This window comes from Onthophagus taurus, chromosome 8, assembly GCF_036711975.1.
Source record: "Onthophagus taurus isolate NC chromosome 8, IU_Otau_3.0, whole genome shotgun sequence".
NCBI classification, from domain to species: Eukaryota; Metazoa; Arthropoda; class Insecta; order Coleoptera; family Scarabaeidae; genus Onthophagus; species Onthophagus taurus.
The window spans coordinates 1,307,595-1,333,549 of NC_091973.1; the positions used below are offsets into that span (position 1 = coordinate 1,307,595).

The 25,955-nt window shown below is 37.8% G+C and overlaps 1 protein-coding gene across 11 annotated transcripts in view; it reads right to left on the reverse strand.

The window, feature by feature from the left end:
* Positions 1-25,955, reverse strand: part of LOC111414703 (agrin-like) — a 136,278-nt gene that overhangs the window by 71,504 nt on the left and 38,819 nt on the right. For 5 of the 11 annotated variants that reach the window (XM_023046170.2, XM_071198783.1, XM_023046139.2 and 2 more), the window contains exon 1: positions 11,022-11,188. The exons of 4 other annotated variants lie outside the window; for them this stretch is intronic. The gene's annotated coding sequence lies outside the window, so the exon portion shown is untranslated. Of the gene's footprint in view, positions 1-11,021; positions 11,190-25,955 lie in introns of those variants that run through there. 2 more of the 11 variants (XM_023046147.2, XM_071198784.1) reach the window with 2 other exon arrangements.

The window sequence follows — 25,955 nt, forward strand, 5'->3', positions numbered from 1 at the left end:
AACGACCGCGTTAACTAAAGTTGTGAACGATTGGTGCTGTGCCATTGATGCCTCAAGAGTTACCTTCGTTGTACTCCTGGACTTTAGTAAGGCTTTTGATATCATCAATCATCAGCTTCTAATAGCCAAGCATTTACATTGGTTCCAGTCATATCTTGTGAACAGATCTCAACATACAAAGATTAATGGTAATATATCTAGCGGTATCCTAGTCAAGCAAGGTGTTCCACGGGGAAGTGTTTTGGGTCCTATATTATTCAACTTATTTACGGCAGACATGCCAAATGTAGTGACGAGCTGTTCGGTTCATCAATACGCGGATGATGCGCAGATTTACATCTCTTGTGATATTATCAGTGTTGATGACACGGTGCGCTTGCTTAACTCTGATTTAAAGAATATTTGTGAAAAACTATATGTATGTGTGTCGGGTCGGCCAACATTCGCAGAAGAGCAATCGATAATTTATCGGTTCCTATACACCTCAATGGAACTGTCTTAGCGTTCTCTGAATCGACCAACAACTTAGGTCTTACTGTCGACAGTAATCTTAGTTTTGCGGAACATGGAAATAAGAAAATTGGTGTGTGCTACTATAAGTTAAAATCGTTATATAAATTTAAGTCATTGTTGTCACCACAATTGAAATGGAGACTTGTTAACTCCTTAATTCTAAGTCAACTTGATTACTGTAGTAACGTTTACTCCAATTTTCTATCAGCTACTTTAAAAAATCGTATTCAAATACTTCAGAACAGCGGACTTAGGTTTTCATACTCGATTGATCGTAGAGAACATGTTACCTCCTATTACATAAGATATTCTATCTTAAAAATGGAACCTAGATGTACACTCTTGCTAGCTGTAATATTTTACAAATTGCCTTATTATTTATATTGTATCTTAGTACCAAGATCGCAAATACATAATGTTAATCTAAGACAAACGAAGTTGTTGACGATTCCCAAACATAAATCTGCAAAATTTTGTGGTAGCTTTGCACCTACAATTTATAATTGCTTTTCAGATGTTTTTCAGTTGAAATCTAATAGATCTTTTAAATGCACCTTGAAGCGCAGGCTTCTTGAGGAACAAGAATCAAAATGTTAAGTTTAATTATTTTTATTTTTATTTATAATTATTTTTATTTTTATTTTGTTGGTTATTACTTTGATATATATGCATTTATTTTTGGTTTTCTAGTTTTCTAGTTTTCTAGTAATCAGCTATGCTGTACCCTATATATATATACAGGGTGTCACACAAAAAACGCCCCAAGCTGTAACTCTGTCATTTATATTCCGATTTTCATGACCGAGACATCAAATGAAATGGTTTGATGAATACTGTGGTTCATGCTACAAATAAATTTTTTTCAAGACCATCTTCAATTTTAAGCGATAATTAACTTTTGTTTTTCAAATTGCTCCATATATTTGTCTTCACGTCATTAGATAGAGATTGTTTTTCTGAATCAACTGATGTGCAATACATCCACTTTGAATGTAATTTTAGCAGAAAAAAGACACCTGTATATACAGGTTGTCGCACAAGAACGCCGTAAGTTGTAACTCTGTCATTTACCTTCCGATTTTTATGAACGAGGCAACAAATGAAATGGTTTGATGAATACTATGATTCATGCTACAAATAAACTTTTTCCAACGCCATCTTCAATGTCTAGTGATTGTCAACATTTGATTTTCAAATTGCTCGGTATGTTTTTCTTCACGCTATTAGATAGAGATTGTTTTTCTGAATCAACTGATGTGCAATACATCCACTTTGAATGTAATTGTAGCATAGAAAAACATGCCCAACCCAACCCAACCCAACCCTGTATATGATATGTATATACTTTATATGTATATTTCTTTTTGGGCAAAATTAAATTAAATTAAATTAATATGATTGATGCATTTCTAAGTATTCCCAAAAGATTTCCAACTATTTTCCAGAAATATGTAGGTTCTTAGTAGATATTATACATATTTCCAAGGATTTTCGTGGATAAAATTTTCAAAAACATGATTGATAGAACATGAGAACATGATAGAAAACAAGATATCATGGAATTTCTGCGTGTTTCCAAGATTTTCAAAGGATTTCCAGAAAATTTATATTTATTTCCAAGAATATCTAATGGTTATTAAGAACATCCAGGATTTTAACGACACCTATAGATTGATGTAAGCATTTTAAGCATCTTCAAGTATTTCCAAAAGATTTCCAATGTGTTATTAATTCAAAATGGTTTTGAAAAAAAATTTAAATTAGAAATGAGTTATGAGTTATAATTAATGTGTGATAGATGAAGAGTATAGAGGTGGGTTAAAGAATGTAGTTTGAAATTTATGATGGTAAGGCTGGACATAACTAGCCATGGTATTCCGAATTTATGATGTATTCGAGGCGTGTGGTTGTTCCGAGCTGTCGGCCATACATACATTAAGACATTCGCGGGCAAAGCTTTGGACATTACATTATTTTTACGATCCCGGATTACCATTGCAAATGGGCGGTCGCGTGCCGTGGAAGAACCCCGAAACGGTCTAAAAAACCGGCGTAGGATTGTAATTAATGGGGTTGGAGGCGAATTTGGATGTTTCCGTAACCTTTCGTGTAAATCCCGTTCGAAAGTACACAAGGAAAATAGGGAAACTATTTGTGTAAAGACCGAGAAAAGAGAAGGGAACGTATCGAAAAATGTCCAAGGGCGCCGTACGCTCCCTGAATGCCAAGCAGGCCTCACCTGGTTGACTTGGCCTGAATTTTAAATGTGCATTTCCGTCAACTGCATATTGTGTATAAAAATAAATAATTTTTGCTCTGCGACGGGAATAATAACATGAATCCTGTCCAAGATTTAAAGAAAAAAAATCTTTGTAGAACGTCACGGAAGGACTAATTAATTACTTAATTAGGATTTAGCTTGCCGTGAAGTAATAATGTGATAATTAGATCAGCGGGTTGCCTGTCAGTTTTTACGTCCGCCCTTTCGCGCCATCTAAATTAATCACTTCTTTAATAAGACTAATGGCTCAATTTCTCGACCTTCCGCTTAGTTTGATTTTATTGACCTCCGCCGAGTATCTACATCCCCTGAAAATCCGGAACAGTTCGTGCATTTTCGTTAGGATCTGATCTGTTTGTTTACAATTTATCAAAATAACAGTTGAAAAACTTCATTTAATTAATCGAAAATATTTATGTACTGTTATTTTGAGGAAGGTTATCGAATTACGGGTCCAGTTATTTTTCACCCTTTGGCTTACGCCCCGCTGATACCACATAAAGAGATTTTAAGGAGTCCATTAAGCAGGACGACGCCGTTACGGCCCCGTGTACAGCCATAAAAAGGCGAGACCTTTAATCTCCTCCATTGTGCTAGGCTGCACCCCAAATATGTACCACAGACATCTAGATAAGAAAACCCATCGCTTCGTCTGCAACGGAAACAATTTTCACGGTTCAATTTATTCAAAATCCCCCTTCTCCCTTCTTCACCGTCCGACTTGGGCCCTTTTCAAATTCTGTACTTACGCATGCTTCGTTGACTATCGCAGGATCGACCAAAGGAAACAGTTACACAAACCGGCGCTTAGGGGTGGTATTAGTGTCGAGGAGGACATCATTTTTTCCAAGAAAATCGTTTCCAATCTCAAACGAGAAACGACAAAGCTTTGCGAAAGGAAATACTTCAACTTTGATCAAAAAAAACAAAATCCCTGAACATCAAAGATTGATCCTTTAAAATTGGATATCCGAATTCCTTCCACACAAAATTGTTTTCATGTCTATTATAACGTTGAATAATAATCTTCACGACTTTACCGACTTTGTTTTCGTACTCTGTCTTGTTTTGTTATCGGCTAATTGGGTAAGACATAAAGTTGCGAAAAACATGGTCGTGATATCAAGTTTCGGATGGAGAAGAGTATTCGTGTGGATGTGATCTGAAATTGAATTAAAGCTGGTAATTAATAACGGGGAAAAAAGGAGGTTACGTTACTCTGCGGGAAGTGAAGATAATTCAAGCGAAATTTATATCGCGCGATAAGGTGGACACGAAGGCAGGTTGCGTTGAAGCGATAAAAGCTCGCGGCCGAAGGGGTTCTTGAAGGAATTTGAATTTTTAACGTTGACGGCCGACATAAACTGAGTAGAATTACTCAAAAACGGTAGCGACGACAAAGCCTGGGACGCAGGACGCGGAAATTTCGACGTGCATGACCCGAACCTCTAGAATATCAGGGAAATCGATAAAACGTACACTTGTACAGACTGGAAGTTGCAGTCGAGGAAACAAAAGAATATCTGGCATATCTGCCGTGTCGCTATTTATTACGGACCGTGATATTTTACTATAAGCGTTTTGAAGGCATTGTGCTCCAACGGCTCTCGGGCCCTAGATACAAGCCGCGATAAAAAAAGAACACCCTGAATGGGATTCGGCTTTCAATGGCCACTTTGAATGTGTGAAAGTTGATGAATAGATTGTAGGGTATTTAACCGAACCCAGCCTGACGATGTCACCCGAAACTCAATATTTCCCGCCGGGTTTTTTGAAAAGCCCTACCCCAGATATTTTCTGCTCCATAGCATCGAGCCGATTTTATTATTAGTTAACATTTCGACCATTTTATTCTTTTTCACATCATAATATTAATAAAAATTTATTAATTATATATTAACTTAGTCTAGAGTCTCAATTACACGAAATCAGATATTATTCATCCTAAGTTTAGCCGAGATCCCTTGCGACCGAGGTGCTGCATTATATTATATATGGTATTAATTACAGACAAAACTTCTTCGCCCTAAGTTTAACCAAAATTACTTGCGCCCGAGGTTTTAATCAGTTTGGATTGAGTTTTTGTAAAACATATCATTAGAGTACCCTCGGCTTAATTAGATGAAATTACATAAAAAAAGTTTGTAGTCTTATCTGTTTTGATTACAAGCTCTAAAAGATAACGCAGCTTTTTCGGCAACGCCATCAGAAATTAAAGCAAGCCATGGAAATTAAGTCTTAAGTTTTGCAGAAGTTGCTCAGGCAGTGATTTTGCTGAAAGATGGACGCAGTACTTGTTATGCTGCTCGTGTTCTTGGCGCGATACAGATTTCGGCAGACTGGTACCTTCATCAGACAACTTGGGTCAGGATATAAGGGCTACATTACATTACATTACATTACATAGAATACATCTCTGCTTCCTCCGCACATAGTCGGCATTCAACATCGTCGGCTAAACCCAACAAGTTGAGGTGTGCTTTTAATCGGCAGTGCCCAGTAAAAACACCCATTAGAACTTTTATGCTACTACGGGCAAGTCCTAAAATATTCCCGGGTTTGACAGTGGCGATGTTAATAAACACCTTAGCATGTCTCATTCCAGGAGAACTGGTCCACAGTAGGCGAAGTCTCTCTTCAGCCCACAGTCCAATCCTATATTTGGCCATCGCAAATGATACACCAACTGCTGGTTCCGGTCCCACAAACGCTTCAGCGCTGCCGTCTCGTGCTAGCTTATCTGCCGCTTCATTGCCAGCAACCCCAGAGTGACCCGGGACCCAGATCAGAGAGACTCTGTTATCACAACTCAGTGTGTTTAATGTTCTCTTACAATCATTAACCAGAGCCGACACCGTTTTCACGGCTTGCAGCGCCTGGAGAGCGGCTTGACTGTGTGAGAAAATTCGTACTGTCATGTTCTTCACCCCTCTTTCAAGAAGGATTTTAGCACCCATGTCAATAGCAAAAACTTCCGCCTGGAATAAAGTACAGTACGTACCCAGGCTGTAGGCTTGCTTAATTCGAGGTGTCTGTCAGTATACTCCTGCTCCTACCCCTTCAGGCGTTTTTGATCCATCTGTGTACAAGCAAATGTCTGCCCGAACCAGAGAATTTTCATTTTCGATCCAGGACTGCCGCTCAGGCAGTACAATCTGGTATCGAGCATTAATCACTGATAGTGATACCGCCAAATCTGACGGCATTGATAGCACAGTATCAGTGCTTATAATGTCTTCCGCAGCCCATTGGTAGGACATGTCGGAACAGTTTTGAGCATATTGCTTAAATCTGTAAATGGTTGTTCTAGCCACTTTCTCTATATGCAAATGCAGAGGAGATAGGCCAAGCAGAACCTCCATTGCTAGAGTTGGCGTTGTGCCTATCGCACCAGAGATTGCCAATCCAGCTACACGTTGAATTCGTGAAAGTTTACTGATAACTGAAGTCTGTCGGACTTTCCTATACCAGGCTGCTGCTCCGTATGTGATCATAGGTCTAACCACAGTCACATAGAACCAGTACAGTCTTTCAGGGGTAAGACCCCAATTTTTTCCACAAAGACTGCGACAAGTCCACAAGGATAGTCTAGCTTTGTGCAAAACTCCCTGCAAATGTCCATTCCATGACAGGGTTTTGTCTAGGATTACTCCTAGATATTTGACTTCCTTTGAGAAAGGAATTTCTTCACCTTGGATAGTTGGGCGGATTAGTCCATCCAACTTTCGCTTCCTGGTGAAGGGCACAACAATTGTCTTTTGCGGGTTTATTGAGAGGTTCTCTCCCTTACACCAAGCGCAAATGGTATCTAGGGTCACCTGGAGGACTTTAGATATCCTCGGCAAACAGGTTTAATATATAATAGATATATAATGATATAAGGGCTAACTTTACTGCGAACTATCTATGACTTCTTCCGATGAGTTGCAATTAATACCATACATGTCTAGTATACATATAAGTATGACCTGACGAAAAGAATTAGTCACTTCTCTGCGTAGAGTTTAGCCAAGGTTGATTCTCAACCCTAAATTTAGTTGTGGTCTCTTGCAATTGAGGAGCAGTAATGCCATGACCTGTTTTGAGTTCGTATGGTATTAATTAATATGGGTTGTGTATCAATTACAGAGTAAACTAAATTATGTGTTTAATAAAACAGCCGAAATTTTACAATGTCAACATGGTTTTTAACTGAAAATGCTAATGCCGAAAGCTCCGAACAGCTATCGTCTTTTGTTTTCGCCCTATCGGCAAAAATTGAAAACTTTGCGAAAACGACAATCGCGAATATCTAACTTATTATCAAAGATGGAGTATTATAAATAAAACATTATATGGGCAATTTTTTACGAAGAATTCAGTGGCGTAGGTAGAATTTTTTTCCCATCTTTTATTTTCGAGATTTTAGACGTAATTTTATTTTTTTAAATGGAAACCATACTTGGCTATGACCTAAAATAATTTGTTATTTCCTTCTTATAACAAATATATATAGTTTGTGGGGTATATTTCTTATAGTTATTGAATAATTAACAAAAATTCATTTTGTTCCATCTAAATCTAATGTATGTATTTAAAACTTAATGTTGTTATGGTGATAACCATACCATGAGGGAAAGCATTGTTTCCAATTATTGCCAAAGTTTGTAGCAAGGTCAGTAGAATCTAACAAGACTACTACGTCCATTGTATTTTTGTAGTCGACTACGGGTTGGTTGCCCGCACTCTACGTCACACTATTTGCCACGCCTGGTAACTGTCTATATTTTTAGAGGTTATGTGATAGACATTAATACATCTAAAAACATAAAACTTCAAAACTAATATGAATACGTCTAGGATATAACCTCTAAAAACACATAGCAAACGCATAGACCATAACAACAGCTGGGCGTGGAAAATGGTGTGACGTAGTTTGCGGGTAGGCTGTCACAACAATGGATGTAGCAGTCCTGTTAGATTCTACTGTCCTTGAGTTTGTAGTAGTATTTAAAAATTCACTAACAACTCTGGCATTATGTGCTGGTGCTCCGTCATATTGAAAATATATCATTTGAGACATATTTAGTGGCAAATTGTTGACCAAAGACTCAATGTGCTGCCTTAATATATTGAGGTATTTCCCTGAGTTTAAGTTTTTATGGTAGATACTATATGCCAAAATTCTATTATCTAAAAGGGCACACCATACATTGAACCCCAATCTTCTTTGAACACTCAGAGACTTCATCGGTCCAGATAACATTTTGAACAAACAGCAGATTATTTAATTTTTTACATATCATCTACAAAATTCTAATCTTCGATTGACATCTCCGGCACCTAAATGATGAGTTAGCCCCGCTTTGTATGATTTATACTTATTTTTCTTTCATATTCGGGAGCAGCGGCTTTTGGGTGAGACGTCTTGTTGCAATTTCTCTTGCAGGTCATTTTGGTATGTTTTTGTATGTGGTTTGGGGAAGGACCAAATATCTATTAAATTTGTCTTCTTTCTGGATATCTTGTGAAATAAAATTCCGCGGCTAAGGTCGCATTCTTATCTGATTACATATAGCATTCTATCATGTAACATTTTTCATAATTTTCGAAATTCATTGTAGTTTTATTCAGTTTTGTTATACTTTGATACTTAACATGCTGGTGCATCGTATCAGCACATAATGCCAGAGTTGTTATCGAATTTTTAAATACAAACTTTGGCAATTATTTGATAGATTATATTCCATCATAGTATGTTTGGTTATCACCATAGCAACATTAACTTTTAAATACATACATTAGTTTTGGATGGAACAAAATGAATTTTTGTTAATTATTCAATAACCATAAGAAATATACCCCACAAACGACGATAGCTGTTCGGAGTTTTCGGCATTAACATTTTCTCAAAAAACGAGATCATGACATCACATCTCTTTTAGTTTCGGAGATAGCCTATGCGGACATCGAAATTGGGACACCCTGTACTTTTAGAATTAGGATTAAATGAAATGATTTTTTAACATTATCTTTGATATATATTTTGCCAATACATTAACTAAGTTTGGTTTACAATTTACACTCAGCGGTTGGTATTTATGGACTGGGTTGAAAGTTTTCGCTTTACACCTACATGTTTATCGCTCGATTAAACCGAACGGGGTAATTGTTTTAATTAAAGCTATTGGCACAGTGCGGGATTTTTCATCGATCAATCGCAGCGTGACGCCTGAAGCGCGAGTATGGGACGCATATGTGTTGACTAATTGCCAAGTTGCATGGAAAAAACAAAGAAGAATGAGCGTACAATGTGTTTGCCCCAGAGTTAGGGGTGGTTCGAAATCCTCCCGGAGAACAATAACGTTAATCCATTAGATCGAAAAAGTACCAGTATACAACAACAAAAAAAAAGTTCGAACCCTGAAACTTTTCCTCGGAACCCCAAATGAAACCCGCTCCGAAGCGGCAAATTAATTGCCGCGGTTTTATTTAAATAACTGAGCCATCGATCAACCGGGTTCTAGTCCGATAAAGACGTATTATCGGACTCGAATATAAGAACTTTGAGAAAAACTTCATCCACACCCGGTAACCTGTCAAACAGTTCATGTCGCACAAAGAAAGCAAAAAAAAGACAAAAAATAATTAGATTCTTAAATCTAAATACAATGTTTAACTTTGTTCGCTCAATTTTTTTTGTCTCTTCTTATTTTTTGGTCGTTGTTGAGACGAAAGTTCCGGAAAAATCGGTATAGGGAATAAACCCGAAACTTTTTTAATAAGCAATTTGTCGTGCGACTCAGCACGCGTGATATTTTAAAAGTGACGCGGGAAAAGAAGTTTTCAAAGTACGTAATTAAAAGGAGACGCAGCGATATCGATTCGGTGAGTTTCAAAAGTTCCTTTTTAAATTTGTTTCCGTCTTAAACTAACAATTTTGTAACCCTCAACATGTTTTATGGAGTTTTTATTAAAATTTTTATAATTTTTTCTGTCTTAAAAGCATTCCTTAGAAATCCCTTATTACGTATTTCCAATTTTATTTATAAATTGCAAAACGTTCTCTGTTTCAAAGGAAATATTCTAATTTTTTTGTTTCATTGTTATATTTTAAAACGATTTCTATAACGATGTTTTTTAATGATGTTTTATAATGATACCTTATAATGATATTTTATAACGATATTTCATAAAGATTCCTTAAGAAATGAGTAGAGCGAATGATTTGGAAAATTGGTTCAGGTTAACAAGGTCCTAATCACGTTGGTTATTACCAATTTAGATGGGGAACGAGATAAGAAGGGTTCTATTTAAATAGGGGGCGAGGTTTTCGGCATACACGCAATGTAGTAGGGAGCAGAGGATCGTAATGAAGTGTGGAGTGCAGTTTCGAACCTCTGTTCTTTCACTTTAGAAACATGCTTCAGGGGTTGATATGTCGATAAGGTGTTTTGGATGGAAAAAGTTAAAGATTAAATGACTTCAAAGGAGAAGAGAAGCCTTTGGTAAGGCCAAAGATTATTAAGCGCCTTATCTCGGATCTAAGTTTATACAAATAAATTATACTTCGAATTCGTAAGGAATTTCCCCAGGAAGTTTTCAGCGACTACATAATTCAGCAGTTAGCCGAGAGCGGTTTTGCCCGGAGGGCGGATATCAGAAACTAACATATCAGCATCTGAAACTATTTAAGAAAAATCGTAAAGGAAACCGCGCAATTCCGTTCGATTAATTTCCACAAACAAATTACATTTTATCCGACCGTGGACTTAGTGGGCGCCCGAAATTGACCGGAATTGTATTATTCATATGTAAATTAATACCATCTCTATTTATTCACGGTTAAATTGTCATTGCATTGTTATAGAGTTTCGGTGCATATTGCAAAAATTACAACGAGGCATTGTTTTATATTCAACGTGCGTCGTTTCGAAAATTAGTACAATTTCCAATATCATTAATTTAAAAGTTTACCCATTCTGTAATAAGTTATTTAAAATAAACGATACGAACAAAAAACGAAAATAGAAATCCACAAAAACACACATCTCCGCGCGATGTAACGAGCGTTTGTGCGCGATATTTTCCCCGAAGCGAAATAGAAAAGGAGAATTCTCCCGTTTGAGGGACTCCACACAAAGCTGTCACGTTCAGTTTCTTTGAGTTTGACGAGGAAAGTTTCAGATTTCGGAATGTGTAAAATAAGATTTGCCATCCCCTCTTCTCAATGATTTCGATTACTTACCACGTTCTATAATACTTCTTGAAACACGTGGACTGTTAAATTCGCACGAGGAACGACGATTAAATTTTTTTTGTTCCAATTTTAAACGCGAACGATACTTCGATAGTCTCAAAGCTCTTTAAACACGTGCTTTCTACGCGAAGTTCGCCCGGGGTGAACTGTGTGCATGCTTTTAGCTCGCGAGCTCGCGTACTACTGGCACTGGCAGCACCACTCCGCCGCCGTCGCCGCCGCCATTCGCCGGCCAAAAACTCGCGCCTCCCGGGTCACTCTGACACGTATCATATCAAGACAACCTCTTTGTTTACCGAATACACCGTCACACTTTTGTTTTACTAATCTAGATTTATTACCTTTACTTCCTTCTACTCATATTGAACAAAAATAACAATAACATTTTTATCCAAAAATTTATCCTTTTCCTATTTTATCACATCAAAAAATTACAATTCTTTAACTTTTTTATATATTTATATGTAAATTATTGCAAACTCCTTGGAAATGTTATTCCCCAAAATCCTACATCTTATGTTCTGAGTTTAACCGAAGATATCGGCCAAGTTTTTGCAGTTAACTCCATTTGGGTCGATATGGTGTTAATTGTTGTACCTGGGCGTAATCATCGCAAACGACCTCGGCTCAATTATACAAAATCCAACATTCGTTATTTTGAGTTTAGCCAATTTCGATTGCGACTACCGTTTTGTAGTCTGTGTTAACCAGATTGACATCGAAATGATATTAATTGCACTGCCTCGGTCGCAAGCGACTTCGGCTGAATTGTACAAAATCCAACATTCATGTTCTGAGTTTAGCCAAGGTCGATAGAGACCGAGGTTTTTCAATCTGTGTTAACCAATTTTCAGTAAAAATGGTATTAATTGCACTGCCTCGGCTCAATAATATAAAATCCAACAATCCTTGTTCTGAGTTCAGCCAAGCTCGATTGTTATCACGATTTGCAATCTATGTTAAACAGATTTGAGTCGAAATGGTATTAATTGCACTGCCTCGGTCGCAAGCGACCTCGGCTGAATTGTATAAAATCCAACATTCATGTTCTGAGTTTAGCCAAGGTCGATAGAGACCGAGGTTTTTCGATCTGTGTTAACCAATTTTCAGTAAAAATGGTATTAATTGCACTGCCTCGGCTCAATAATATAAAATCCAACAATCCTTGTTCTGAGTTCAGCCAAGCTCGATTGTTATCACGATTTGCAATCTATGTTAAACAGATTTGAGTCGAAATGGTATTAATTGCACTGCCTCGGTCGCAAGCGATCTCGGCTGAATTGTATAAAATCCAACATTCATGTTCTGAGTTTAGCCAAGGTCGATAGAGACCGAGGTTTTTCGATCTGTGTTAACCAATTTTCAGTAAAAATGGTATTAATTGCACTGCCTCGGCTCAATAACATAAAATCCAACATTCCTTGTTCTGAGTTCAGCCAAGCTCGATTGCTATCCCGATTTGCAATCTATGTTAAACAGATTTGAGTCGAAATGGTATTAATTGTACTGCCTCGGTCGCAAGCGACCTGGGCTGAATTGTATAAAATCCAACATTTGTTGTTCTGAGTTTAGACAAACTCGATTGCTACCATGATAGCCTGTGTTAAACACATTTGAGTCGAAATAGTATTAATTGTACTGCCTCGGTCGCAAGCGACCTCGGCTGAATTGCATAAAATCCAACATTCATGTTCTGAGTTTAGCCAAGGTCGATAGAGACCGAGGTTTTTCAATCTGTGTTAACCAATTTTCAGTAAAAATGGTATTAATTGCACTGCCTCGGCTCAATAATATAAAATCCAACATTCCTTGTTCTGAGTTCAGCCAAGCTCGATTGCTATCACGATTTGCAATCTATGTTAAACAGATTTGAGTCGAAATGGTATTAATTCCACTGCCTCGGTCGCAAGCGACCTCGGCTGAATTGTATAAAATCCAACATTCATGTTCTGAGTTTAGCAAAGGTCGATAGAGACCCAGGTTTTTCAATCTGTGTTAACCAATTTTCAGTAAAAATGGTATTAATTGCACTGCCTCGGCTCAATAATATAAAATCCAACATTCCTTGTTCTGATATCAGCCAAGCTCGATTGCTATCACGATTTGCAATCTATGTTAAACAGATTTGAGTCGAAATGGTATTAATTGCACTGCCTCGGTCGCAAGCGACCTCGGCTGAATTGTATAAAATCCAACATTCATGTTCTGAGTTTAGCCAAGGTCGATAGAGACCGAGGTTTTTCAATCTGTGTTAACCAATTTTCAGTAGAAATGGTATTAATTGCACTGCCTCGGCTCAATAATATAAAATCCAACATTCCTTGTTCTGAGTTCAACCAAGCTCGATTGCTATCACGATTTGCAATCTATGTTAAACAAATTTGAGTCGAAATGGTATTAATTGCACTGCCTCGGTCGCAAGCGACCTCGGCTCAATCATACAAAATCTAACATTTGTTCTTCTGAGTTTAGACAAACTCGATTGCTACCATGATAGTTTGTGTTAGACAGATTTGAGTCGAAATAGTATTAATTGTACTGCCTCGGTCGCAAGCGACCTCGGCTGAATTGCATAAAATCCAACATTCATGTTCTGAGTTTAGCCAAGGTCGATAGAGACCGAGGTTTTTCAATCTGTGTTAACCACTTTTCAGTAAAAATGGTATTAATTGCACTGCCTCGGCTCAATAATATAAAATCCAACATTCCTTGTTCTGAGTTCAGCCAAGCTCGATTGCTATCACGATTTGCAATCTATGTTAAACAGATTTGAGTCGAAATGGTATTAATTGTACTGCCTCGGTCGCAAGCGACCTCGGCTGAATTGTATAAAATCCAACATTTGTTGTTCTGAGTTTAGACAAACTCGATTGCTACCATGATAGCCTGTGTTAAACACATTTGAGTCGAAATAGTATTAATTGTACTGCCTCGGTCGCAAGCGACCTCGGCTGAATTGCATAAAATCCAACATTCATGTTCTGAGTTTAGCCAAGGTCGATAGAGACCCAGGTTTTTCAATCTGTGTTAACCAATTTTCAGTAAAAATGGTATTAATTGCACTGCCTCGGCTCAATAATATAAAATCCAACATTCCTTGTTCTGAGTTCAGCCAAGCTCGATTGCTATCACGATTTGCAATATATGTTAAACAGATTTGAGTCGAAATGGTATTAATTGTACTGCCTCGGTCGCAAGCGACCTCGGCTGAATTGTATAAAATCCAACATTTGTTGTTCTGAGTTTAGACAAACTCGATTGCTACCATGATAGCCTGTGTTAAACACATTTGAGTCGAAATGGTATTAATTGTACTGCCTCGGTCGCAAGCGACCTCGGCTGAATTGCATAAAATCCAACATTCATGTTCTGAGTTTAGGCAAGGTTGATTGAGACCGAGGTTTTTCAATCTGTGTTAACCAATTTTCAGTAAAAATGGTATTAATTGCACTGCCTCGGTCGCAAGCGACCTCGGCTCAATCATACAAAATCTAACATTTGTTCTTCTGAGTTTAGACAAACTCGATTGCTACCATGATAGTTTGTGTTAAACAGATTTGAGTCGAAATAGTATTAATTGTACTGCCTCGGTCGCAAGCGACCTCGGCTGAATTGTATAAGATCCAACATTCATGTTCTGAGTTTAGCCAAGGTCGATAGAGACCGAGGTTTTTCAATCTGTGTTAATCAATTTTCAGTAAAAATGGTATTAATTGCAGTGCCTCGGTCGCAAGCGACCTCGGCTGAATTGTATAAAATCCAAGATTCGTTGTTCTTCGCTTACGACAGAGGCTCTGCAGTAAAATTTTTAAATTTTTCCATGATTTTGTGAAATATATTAAAAAAAATTTCTTTATCATGTGAGTTGACATTAAATTCATTAATACTTTGGTTGGTGGTTTATTTGAAATGTGTGTGATGTAAAAAGTGCTTGACAATCGTCAAATTTTACAGTGAAAATCCGAGCGGATAAGACAGGTATCGACATGACTGTTCCATTAAGCATACAGCGAAGCGTGGCAATATGTGAAACACATGCATTTATCGTGTCGCGATCGAAAATACTGAAAACGGCCATTTATCAATTAGGGCTTTATCGGTAGAGACAGCGCGAGCTTTGGAGAGCCGATGGAAACGAACAAAAAAAAGCCACAGAAAGGCCGAAGGAGAGAAATTCAATTTCAGACGACGACGGTAGTCGTCGTGCCGCCTAGGAGCGGTTTTAATATGCAAGCTCAAAGTTGACCTTGGAAGGGGCTTTAGGACGAACAAATTAAAAAAGCTTCAATGCATCCGATCGATTCGGCCGATATGTTAATTCCGGTGTATGCCGAGGGAAAATTATTTTCCTTCCATTTTGTTGTCGTTCAAAGTACGCATTAGCAAGACATTTGACACCCGAGGGCGGCTTATATTCAATAAGGGTAGCTGCTATATATATTAGGGAGGACCGCTGACCTTAATTTTATGATTGCCCGTAATTGAATAGAAGCATCTTTGATGTGGTTTTCAGAAATTACGCGGGAAAATGTATAGAGTGTATAGAAGAGTGACGTCATTGCCGCATATAATCTATGGACTTGCGTAAGTCGTTTATGTAAGGTCCGTATTTGGAAATGGCATTTCCCTATTACTGTCCCAATTACCTGGTAAAATTACGTTCTAATGCCGGGGCATTTCCGGGCAGATTGGGAAGCCTTGCAACTATTTAGCTACAAAGCTCCTATAGAAACTTAATTACATTGTTAATTTCCAACGAAGAAGGAATCGATAGCGTCACGTAAACAGTTTACGCGAAGAGAGTACAAACGAATAAACGGAATAAGATCCCTGCGTCTCGTATCTAGGATATTGGATGTATTATACTTGCGTGTGTCGATGACAGTTGAATTCCCGTCTGCCTTGGGCTGCAGTATGCATGGTGAAAACTTCAAATTCGCCTCAGTCGGCCTCTATACGGTCGTTTACTGCTTGTGGCTATTCGCGGCGCACGCGCGACGTGTAATTAGGAATTCCGCCGCGGTCTTGAAATCATACATCACGGTGACAGCAACCGTGTGTATATTCCTTCGGTGGTCCATCAATTGCAATGTTGGGCACAAGGTTCGACGTTCATTATTCATAAATCACGAAGAAGTCGAAGTAAATGTTAGGTGTACCGTTCAAATCTGTTGCCGGTGTCGCATACATGTGTAACCCATTTAAATATTTTATCGTACAGTTACGTTTCCATATTCATAAGGAACAACCCTTTACGTGTTGAAAGTGTGTCGATTAACCCCTCTTTAATCATTTATGAAATCATTTATGGAGTGAAAAAAAAAAATACTAAAAGGGTTAGCTTTTCCTATTAAATCATTTATCTATACTTTTTGAATTTGATATAAGAATTATATATTGTTTATTGATATAATATTATATATACATAAGGGTTTCCCTTATATTAAGATTATGTCGATTTCGAGGCGACAAATAACGGTGCCATATGGTGCTTCGCTCCCTAACTTTGATAGTTCCGCCTAAGTCTTGAGTTATCTTGTGTACACCGGCGCCTCCACCCAAAAATCTACAACGTCTAATGCCGGTTAATTTGGTAGAACACGTGTAAACGTGTATTGTAGGTGCTAAACCTGGTAATATTTGCTAGAATGGGATGCAGTGGCAACGCTTGCATACAAACAGTAGCAAAAATAATTATTCTTTCAATTAGCGTAATCCCCATAATCTGCAGCGGGCGTCGCGTGCGGAATGTAAAATTTTATCGCAACTCCCGAAATGGGCACTAACACGTAGAGATGTTAAATATTTATTAAAAACAATTCCAATGACATTGCGTAAACCGACAATTGACGTCTCGATGATTAAATTAAATTAATTAAATTCTCGCAAAATAACATTTAATTTCGGTATTGGCACCATTTGCCGGTATCCAAATATTCGAAGCATCCAATCAAAATAGGTTTGCGTTACCTTTCTATTTTACAACCGAGCCCATCTCATCGGCCTGGTTTCGAAACGGAATCGCTTCCACACGTGTCTTATCCACAAGTTGATGCAAACGGCTAACCAAAAATTCTTCTCGAAATTTTAATCTTGTTTACGAAAGTTAACCGTCTCTGAGGACGGGTCATGTTCGCGCCGCGAGCGGAGGGGGCGGAAAGTAATTAAAGAGCAGAGCTTGTCAGGCGAAATTGCATAATGCGGGAACATCTGTCACAGATGTCTATAACACACTCCGGCGTTGTTAATTAGGGGTGTAAGCAGCCAAGAGCTCGCCTCTTTTTTGTCACGAGCCACTGACGACGACTAATCATTCCCATTGTCAAATTTCCTCACGTACCACCCGCAATTATACCGGCCTGTCCCACCATCTTTCAAAGAGGCGTGAGCTCCATACTATCTATTCCCCAAAAACAAATCGATCTTTACGGATGTGTGTGTAACGGACGATCGTTACTCCAGATTTTAGATCCCAGATATCTCCTACTACTACTACTGTTATAGAATCCATATTACTCGCTACATAACCCCTACATTGTCAGGTACAATATCGATTTTCCGCAACACTGGAGTTTAGCCTTTTAAAAAAATTCTCAATTATCAATTGTCACAAGCGTCACGCTTTGTTGATTTTACGTTTTCCCCGAACTGTTATTCCAAACACATTTTTATTGTATATATCAATCTTAATTTTGAAAACATTATTACTATATTAAGTCATTCTCTCTTCCTTCTACTCTTACTAATATTCATTATAATTAAATAAAATTATTTAATTATGACATACAACTCATTATGATTAATATTTACAATGCTATCACAACAATATCGTTATATTTTTAATTATTAATTTTTAATACAGATGTGTTGCATATTGTAAAATTTATTTATCAAAAACAAAAAAAAACTTAAATGAAATAATATCTGTTTCAAAACTTTATTAATAATAATAACTTTGTATGTTAATCTGATCTTGGAGAGCATCCTTTTAATGTCTTATGTTACGGTTTCTTAACCATGTCAGACTATTATCTGTTTAAAGATTTAAGTTAATCTGCCTCGGCCGCAAGAGACCTCGGCTATTATCTTTTACAATGGTTAAATTGCACTGCCTCGGCCGCTAGCGACCTTGACTACTATACTTTTAATGTCTTATGTTACGGTTTCTTAACCATGTCAGACTATTATCTGTTTAAAGATTTAAGTTAATCTGCCTCGGCCGCAAGCGACCTCGGCTATTATCTTTTACAATGGTTAAATTGCACTGCCTCGGCCGCTAGCGACCTTGACTACTATACTTTTAATGTCTTATGTTACGGTTTCTTAACCATGTCAGACTATTATCTGTTTAAAGATTTAAGTTAATCTGCCTCGGCCGCAAGCGACCTCGGCTATTATCTTTTACAATGGTTAAATTGCACTGCCTCGGCCGCTAGCGACCTTGACTACTATACTTTTAATGTCTTATGTTACGGTTTCTTAACCATAAGTCATATCAGACTATTTTCTGTTTCAAGATTTATGTTAATCAAGCCACATCGGTTATTATCATTTACACTGCCTCGGTCGCAAGCGACCTCGGTTAGTATGCTTTTAATGTCTTATGTTAGGGTTTCTCAATTAATATTAATATAATAATATATTGTAATAATAATAATTAGATAGTGTTCAATTCGGATTATATATGAAGCGTTGATTTGAATCATTTCCGTAGAATTTGAATATGAGGTGACATAACGAGATATTAATGCACATTGCAAATTGTCATCTAAATTAATTGATCTCTCGCACATCACCTTTGTCAATATGGATACTAGATCTAAGTCCGCAAACGATGTAATAATCATTCGATAATCCTTTGTCAAATCGACGCATCCCGAGCGACGCTTAAATGTTATCTAATTGCTGGTAGGACGATGACGTAATAGGCAATATGGCTGGTACCGGGATCAGGTCGGTGGATACGGATTAATTAGCTTTGGTATACATTCGAGGAGAACAAACAGTGTCGTAGTGGATTGCAGGAACTTGATGAGACCAGTTATATGCGGCGGGTTTGCTTTTGCGCTGTATGGGATGAGGTTGAGTTGGTGGTTTTGGTGCTTGGTACATGGTGCGGGGTGGTCAGAGACGAAAAGAGGGAGTTTGGATAGGGCCACTTCTGATTGCCGAGAAGTCCGCGTTTTACTGCAGCTTTGTTACACTAACTAAGTTTACATTTTGGACCGGACACACTTCCACGTTTCCTCTCTATAATATCCATTAGTCGGCGCGTTTAGCCGCTCGGCTATGCCCCTAAACGTTTTACGGTTCGTCCATGGAATATAAACGACGCCCCTCGGGTGAAATTTGAAAAGTTTGATTGGATCAAAGGCGGCTTTATTAAAAAATTGAAATTAGCCACCCCGCAAGATCGGACTCGGTCCTGAATGCGAAATTTACCGCTGTAGCTAATCCCCGATAATTTAAAATTAACCGTCCCCGATTTCAATTTAAACTTCCGTCCCCCATTTCCGGCGGGTCGAATCGAAAGATTTCGATGTATGTGAACAAATCATTAAAGTTTTACGCAAAAGCCCACGGCGAATAGGAAAACTTGTAATTATGGCATAACGCCCAATTTGCCGCCGCATTTTAAATTTAACAAAATTCGAGATAAAGCAATTATTTTCCTTCGCCACTTTATCTAAGTGATAATGACCTTTTCGGGACCGAGAAATAGCCGGTATTACAAGGGAATTTATTCATTGTCCGGGTAGATTTAATTATTTGATTATTTTGTTTTCGAACTAAGTTCTAATTGATTTCGCTTGTTTACGAAATAATTGCCCCTTCCCGGGAACGTTCCGTTCCCGCCGGACTTGTGTTTATACAAATGCTACAAAAACAAAAATAAAAACTAAAATATCACCGTTTTATTGCTTCAATATTAACAAACTGTTTGAGTTCGCATAAATTAAATCGAATGAATAATTTTTAATAAATGCGAGGTTATACAATGTCGAGGTTGTTTTCGTCCGAGGTTATACAACTTGAACGTCTAATTATTGACATAAAAGGTTTTTCTAAGTGGTTGGTAATTAATACGTACACGTCAAAAAGTTTGCGACCGCGGAATAGGTTTTTTAATTAAAAAATTTCGATCGAAAGTTGCTTTCGGGTGGGCTTGTCGGAAACTAGAATGGAAGGAAAAAAGGGGCTGAATTAACGGAGTCGGACTCGTGGAAAAGTATAATAAATCACCAAATCGGGTAGAAATTTAAGGACGGGTTCCCTAAAATGCTAATATATAATTCTGCACTTTCGAACTTTTGAACTCGGGCACAGCCATTGTTTAAATTAGGATGGACTCGAGAGTTTCATTTCAAACTTGAAATTTTCACACGGTTTATCGATAACTGAAAAACTTAAGGCAGTATATCATGGTTCAAGGTTATTAAACGTCTTTAGATATTTGAATTCAACCAAAACGGAAACGTAATTGCTTAAAATTGTTATTAAACGTTGCTTTAAGCACTTAAGCCGAAAATTTTATTAAACATCTCAACGGTTAACTCTCGCGCAATCTAAAGACCTTAAGAGGATTAATATCGGATAGTTTGGATTTCAAACGGGCGGTTCGTCTTTAATTTAATCATTTTAATCCTTTTCGAAAGCTATACATTATTGTAATTATTCTGATAAAACACACTTTACCGAAGTTTCACAGCTAGTTTCGTCGAATAAACTCCCTTATGGGCAATTGTCTGTTAGAGCCTTATTGTGCACACCGGTCCAGCGAATTGCGACCACAACTCCTAATTGTTGTGACGTCACATCAGCTCCCTGCAGGATTACCCCTGCCTAGGACGGCTTACTACGTAACAAAACAACCTGGCCGCGCGTCCACCTCGAGATGGCAAACTCCAAGCTTTAACCCTTCTGTTATGAAATTAATTCTAAATTTTCCGAATATAAACTTTTAACGTTCGTTAACTCCTACTTTGGGATTAGTAGGGCGCCTGCTCCCTCAAACGTGGCGCGTAATCGAATATGCCTGATGAAAGATTAATGCGAGAAGGGGTTCTGATGGATTTCCTAACTGAATAAGCTTCATCAAAAGCCATGTAACCAAATGCCGAACAACTATACATCCATATCTGATAAGCTAAATCAATATGTGATAGAAAAAAATTTTCCATCTTCAAAGTTGTGTTTTCAATGAGAATGAATTTAATTTGGAAAAGCTGCTTAAAAGATTGGTAGGTATTCATGCTTACAAAGGAAGTCCTAAAAGAGCAAGTTTGTTTGTACAATTGCGAGGAATTTCATAAGCGGGCAGTGAAATATGGGCAAACAATAATTACGGGACGAGTTTGTTTTTCAATAAAACGACGTAATGTTGTAGAAAACTTTTCGAGTTTCCGTTAGGAATACGAAGGAGAAGGTTTTAGGGTCGGTTCCTTTCTCTACTTTCATATTAGTTACACGGCTCGCCCTCTGTCCCTATGGTATTAAAAATTATAATTTAATATCCCCCAGTCATATTAAGTCCGCTTCCTTACCGCTTCCGTGGGGCGGTGCTGTTGTGATATGCATACAGACGCCGCCGATCAATCTGGCAGTCCATTAAATCCCTCCCTCGGCTGAGAAGTATATCATTCCTGCGTATCTATAATAGCGTGTACAGGTTGTCACGGTAAGGGCTGCAGGACAGCTAGGCATTCACCGAAGTCAGGGATGCAAGCGGAGGCAATATCCGGCTGTATGATTCATTAATGTCTGCCTGGTGGAAGTGAACACTTCGCTTCAGGTAGGTGACGGGGTTATTCACGGATAAACCCGGATTACCCCAACAAGCCCTGGACCGACATGACCTCCCAGACACCAATTTGCACTACTACGTCATATTAATTTTCTATGTCTAGTTTAAAACCCCTCCTCATATATCGCTTATTGATATTTATAAGCCACCTTAAGGATCTATATAACATACCAATACTGATTTATCGAAACATTAATTTCATTGCACTCTAGATTAAGCCAGATTAAGATCACCTCGTACGAAGAGATTTTTATCTGAAAATGTAAAAAGGATTTTTTAATATAAATTGCGTCATTAAGCATGATTTTTTTCCTCAGGATCTAATCGAGATCATCAAAAAACGATTTTTGTATCAAAAAGATGATGCTTTCCTTTACAAGTCGTGATAGTTACATAAAATTTCAAAAAGTAATTATTTTTTTTACCAATTTTTAAAAATTACACAGAAAATCTGCAGAAGTGCATCTTTAGAGACATATTACAACCTATTTTTTGATACGATAACAGCATATTCTTAACAAGAGTAACGTAATTGTCAGCTTTTTGGTTTCCCAAGAAATTGGTGACCACCAAGCGAAAGTCATTCCAAGCATTTTTTTCAATATCTGTTAGGGTGTTGTCAAATTGTTCGTCCTTCAAAATGTTTCGAATCTGTGGCCCAACAAAAATACCTTCTTTCACTTTGATTCACTTAGCCTTGGGAATTTCTGACGCAGGTATTGAAAAGCTGGCCCATCTCTATTTAGTGCCTTGACAAAATTTTTCATTAGGCCCAATTTAATATGCAGTAGTGGCAACAAAATCTTTTTAGAGTCTACCAATTGCCAATTGGCCTGGCTCTAGTGATTGTCGAACGGGCCAGTCTTGTCTCTTGTAATGTAGAGCCTTTGCCCGACTGTCCCATTCACACAAAAAGCAGCAAAACTTGGTGTAGCCTAGTTGCAAACCGAGTAAAAGTGCAACAACCTTTAAGTCGCCACAGATTTGCCGTTGGTGCTCATCGTATTTTATGCATGTCAGTAAGTATTTCATGTTGTCGTATGACTCTTGCATGTGAACTGCATATCCAATAGGAATAGAAGGTAGAATATTTCCAATATGCAATAGTACTGCCTTTAAACTCAATGTTGAACTGTCTATAAACAATCTCCATTCCTTTGGCTTGTGGTTTATATTTAAAGCCGCTAGTAAGCCGTTTATGTCATTGCAGAAAACCAAGTTATTCTCCATGTCAAAAAATGGTGCTAGGTTTTTATGGCGTTTGCGAAAAACACATACAGAGACATCGTCTTCTAATATGTTCCACTGCTGCAATCTTGATCCTAGCAACTCTGCTTTAGTTTTTGGAAGTTCTAGATCCCTCACAAGATCATTTAATTCAGACTGAGTAATTTTATGCGGTTGACGGTGTGATGTGCTCGATGTAAAATCAGGGTCTTTTGATGTTGTAGGCATATCTTCTTGACTAATCTCTGTATCGCTGTTATCTGATTCGCAACCGTATCTTTCTGGGGGTTCTGGAATAGGAAGTTCGTCACTATGGGGTACAGGTCTTATGGCAGATGGTATATTTGGATAGTTAATAACCGACTTTTTTTTCTTGGATATACCTGTGCCTTGCCCAACATGAGGTGTCATGCAAAAATAGCAATCGTTAACATGATTTGTAGGCTCTCTCCAGACCATTGGGACAGCAAAGCGCATAGAACGTTTTTTACGATTTAACCAGTTTCTCAGACTTGAAGCACATGAATTACAGCAGATATGGGGAGCCCACTGTTTGTCTTGATCCCCTATTTTGCAACCGAAGTAAAGGTGATATGCAGTTTTTATCAATGGAGTAATAGACCGCTTCTGAGACGTAAAAGTCACTTCACCACAAACATAACAGAAGTAATCCGGACTGTTTACACACTTTCGACACATCTTACGTGAATGCTGAAAACTGAGAAAGTATAGCTGAAACAACATAATTTATACCTGACGTAACACTATCATGCCGATTGCATCATCTGTTCTCGCGGAATCTACGACTATACCACGTGCATTTTTTCCAGTTACACTATTATTATATTTTATTATGTAGGGTCATGTAGCATCACGTATCTCTAAAACGTGAACTAATATTGCAAAAATAAAATTATTTTCGGAATCAGCGCACCAAAAATAATAATATTAATATTAATATTATTATAATATTATGATCTTTTACAAATTATGATAGTTGCATAAAATTTTGAACAAGAAATCGATTTTACACAGATTTTTAAAAATTTATTTATATTTATTATTAAATTTAACTTAATATTATTTTTAATACACTTAATATTCTTAATAAAACATATAAAATATGGAAATGAAGTTATCATATCGAAACTTTAATGACCTAAGGACTTTACACAAAGAGATGTTCTTGCATGTAGGATGGGTGTGTATTATTGAGCTAGTTGCTGATTAAAGTTTTGGAGGAAGATTCGTGCAACAATGCGGGAGATATCGGGTACAATAGGGCTGTATCAGTTGGGCAGGCGAATCCAGGTCCTGGTGGTAGATTCAGGACGCCATCAGACATAATATTGATACGCGTTTGGCATCTCGCATTAGCGGAGGGCAAAATTGGCAAATTGAACGAGACCTGTCAACCACGTAGCTGCTAATGGGCGCGTTATACAAAATATAGCGGCAATTAAATTGTCATCGTTCCGAGCTATGATAAGCGAGGCGTTGTAATTGCCCTTTTTTAAATAATTTTCCCGAAAAATCGCCCCTCGCCCTGTCGGATCGACGGGCAATTAGGGTCCGATCTCGACCTAATTCGGGACATAACAGACGCTGAGCCCACGTCAAACAGTAGAATTTGCCCTATCAACGGAAATCTAATAATCTTAGTCTTCCATGGTCGCTTATCGATCCGTTCCAATGTTGGTATTGCATAACAATGGGCTCTCACAAAGGCTGATTTACTATATTATTATTATTACATGGAAATAAAATAAATCCAGTGTACATTTCCCGCTTCATTAAACAATACCGTGCGGAATGGTAAAATCATTAAACTTCAAATCGATGTATGCCCGTCGGCAAAATTTGTATTTGCTATCGTCCTTTCTGTACACGTCAATCTCAATGAAACAATCAATGCCAACAATTTTTAAACAATTACGATACCAGTTCATCCCAATTGAACACGTTTACATCACGTAGTATGATTATCAAATCACTCACAATTGAAATATACTAAAATTAATAAAAAAATGGCGAACCAATTTAAGGAGTTCGAAGAGAACAACTGAATTGAATCGTAACATTAGCGGAAGTAAAGAAATTAGTTCCATCTCTAGTTTCAATTAGTTTTGGCCCGATTAGCTAGCATTAGGGAAAAGGTGGGTAGCGAGGTCCGCCGGAAAAGGATAATTAAAAACGTAATTGCCATTCCTTAATTGTAACCAATTCCGGTGTGTCCGGGTTTATTGAAAATTTTAAAAATCCTAATTGAAACAACTCCCCGGCGATCATAACTAAGCAGTTGGGTCAACGATGTTTTCATAATTAGCCCCTCAACCACTTAGACTTTAATTTCACGTTCCGACCGCTTGGCGAAAATTCCGATTGTGTAATTGTAGCGTTCGCTATTTGATTTGTGGCTCTGGGTCGACGAAAAAAAAGAACCTAACTGATGCGTGGTTTTAATCGGCACGTGATTGGCAGTGACGCTCGACATTACGAAACTTTTTTTTGATTTATTTAGGTACAAGCATCTCTTAGGTAATGGCTGATTAAATTTCGTTTTTACAATCGCACCATTTGGGTTACGACCAATCCAATTTCCGTTTTACACGTGTTTTTATAACGCCACCAGAATCGTCCGCGGATTTAAGCTTTGCGTTCTTCTACCTGCGGTGTCTGGTTGTGATGGAGGTTGTATAGCTTGCACGACCGCTCCAGAAACTGTCCATAAAACCGCAGGGACCATTACTCGCCCGTGGGCATATTTAAAATTTCAACCGCGAATTCGTTAGCCAACGAAACTTTTGCATTTTATTCACCCTCACCTCAAATTATTGTTACCGAAACTACACCGGATAGAAAAACACTCTGTTAAATTACTTTTTAAATTA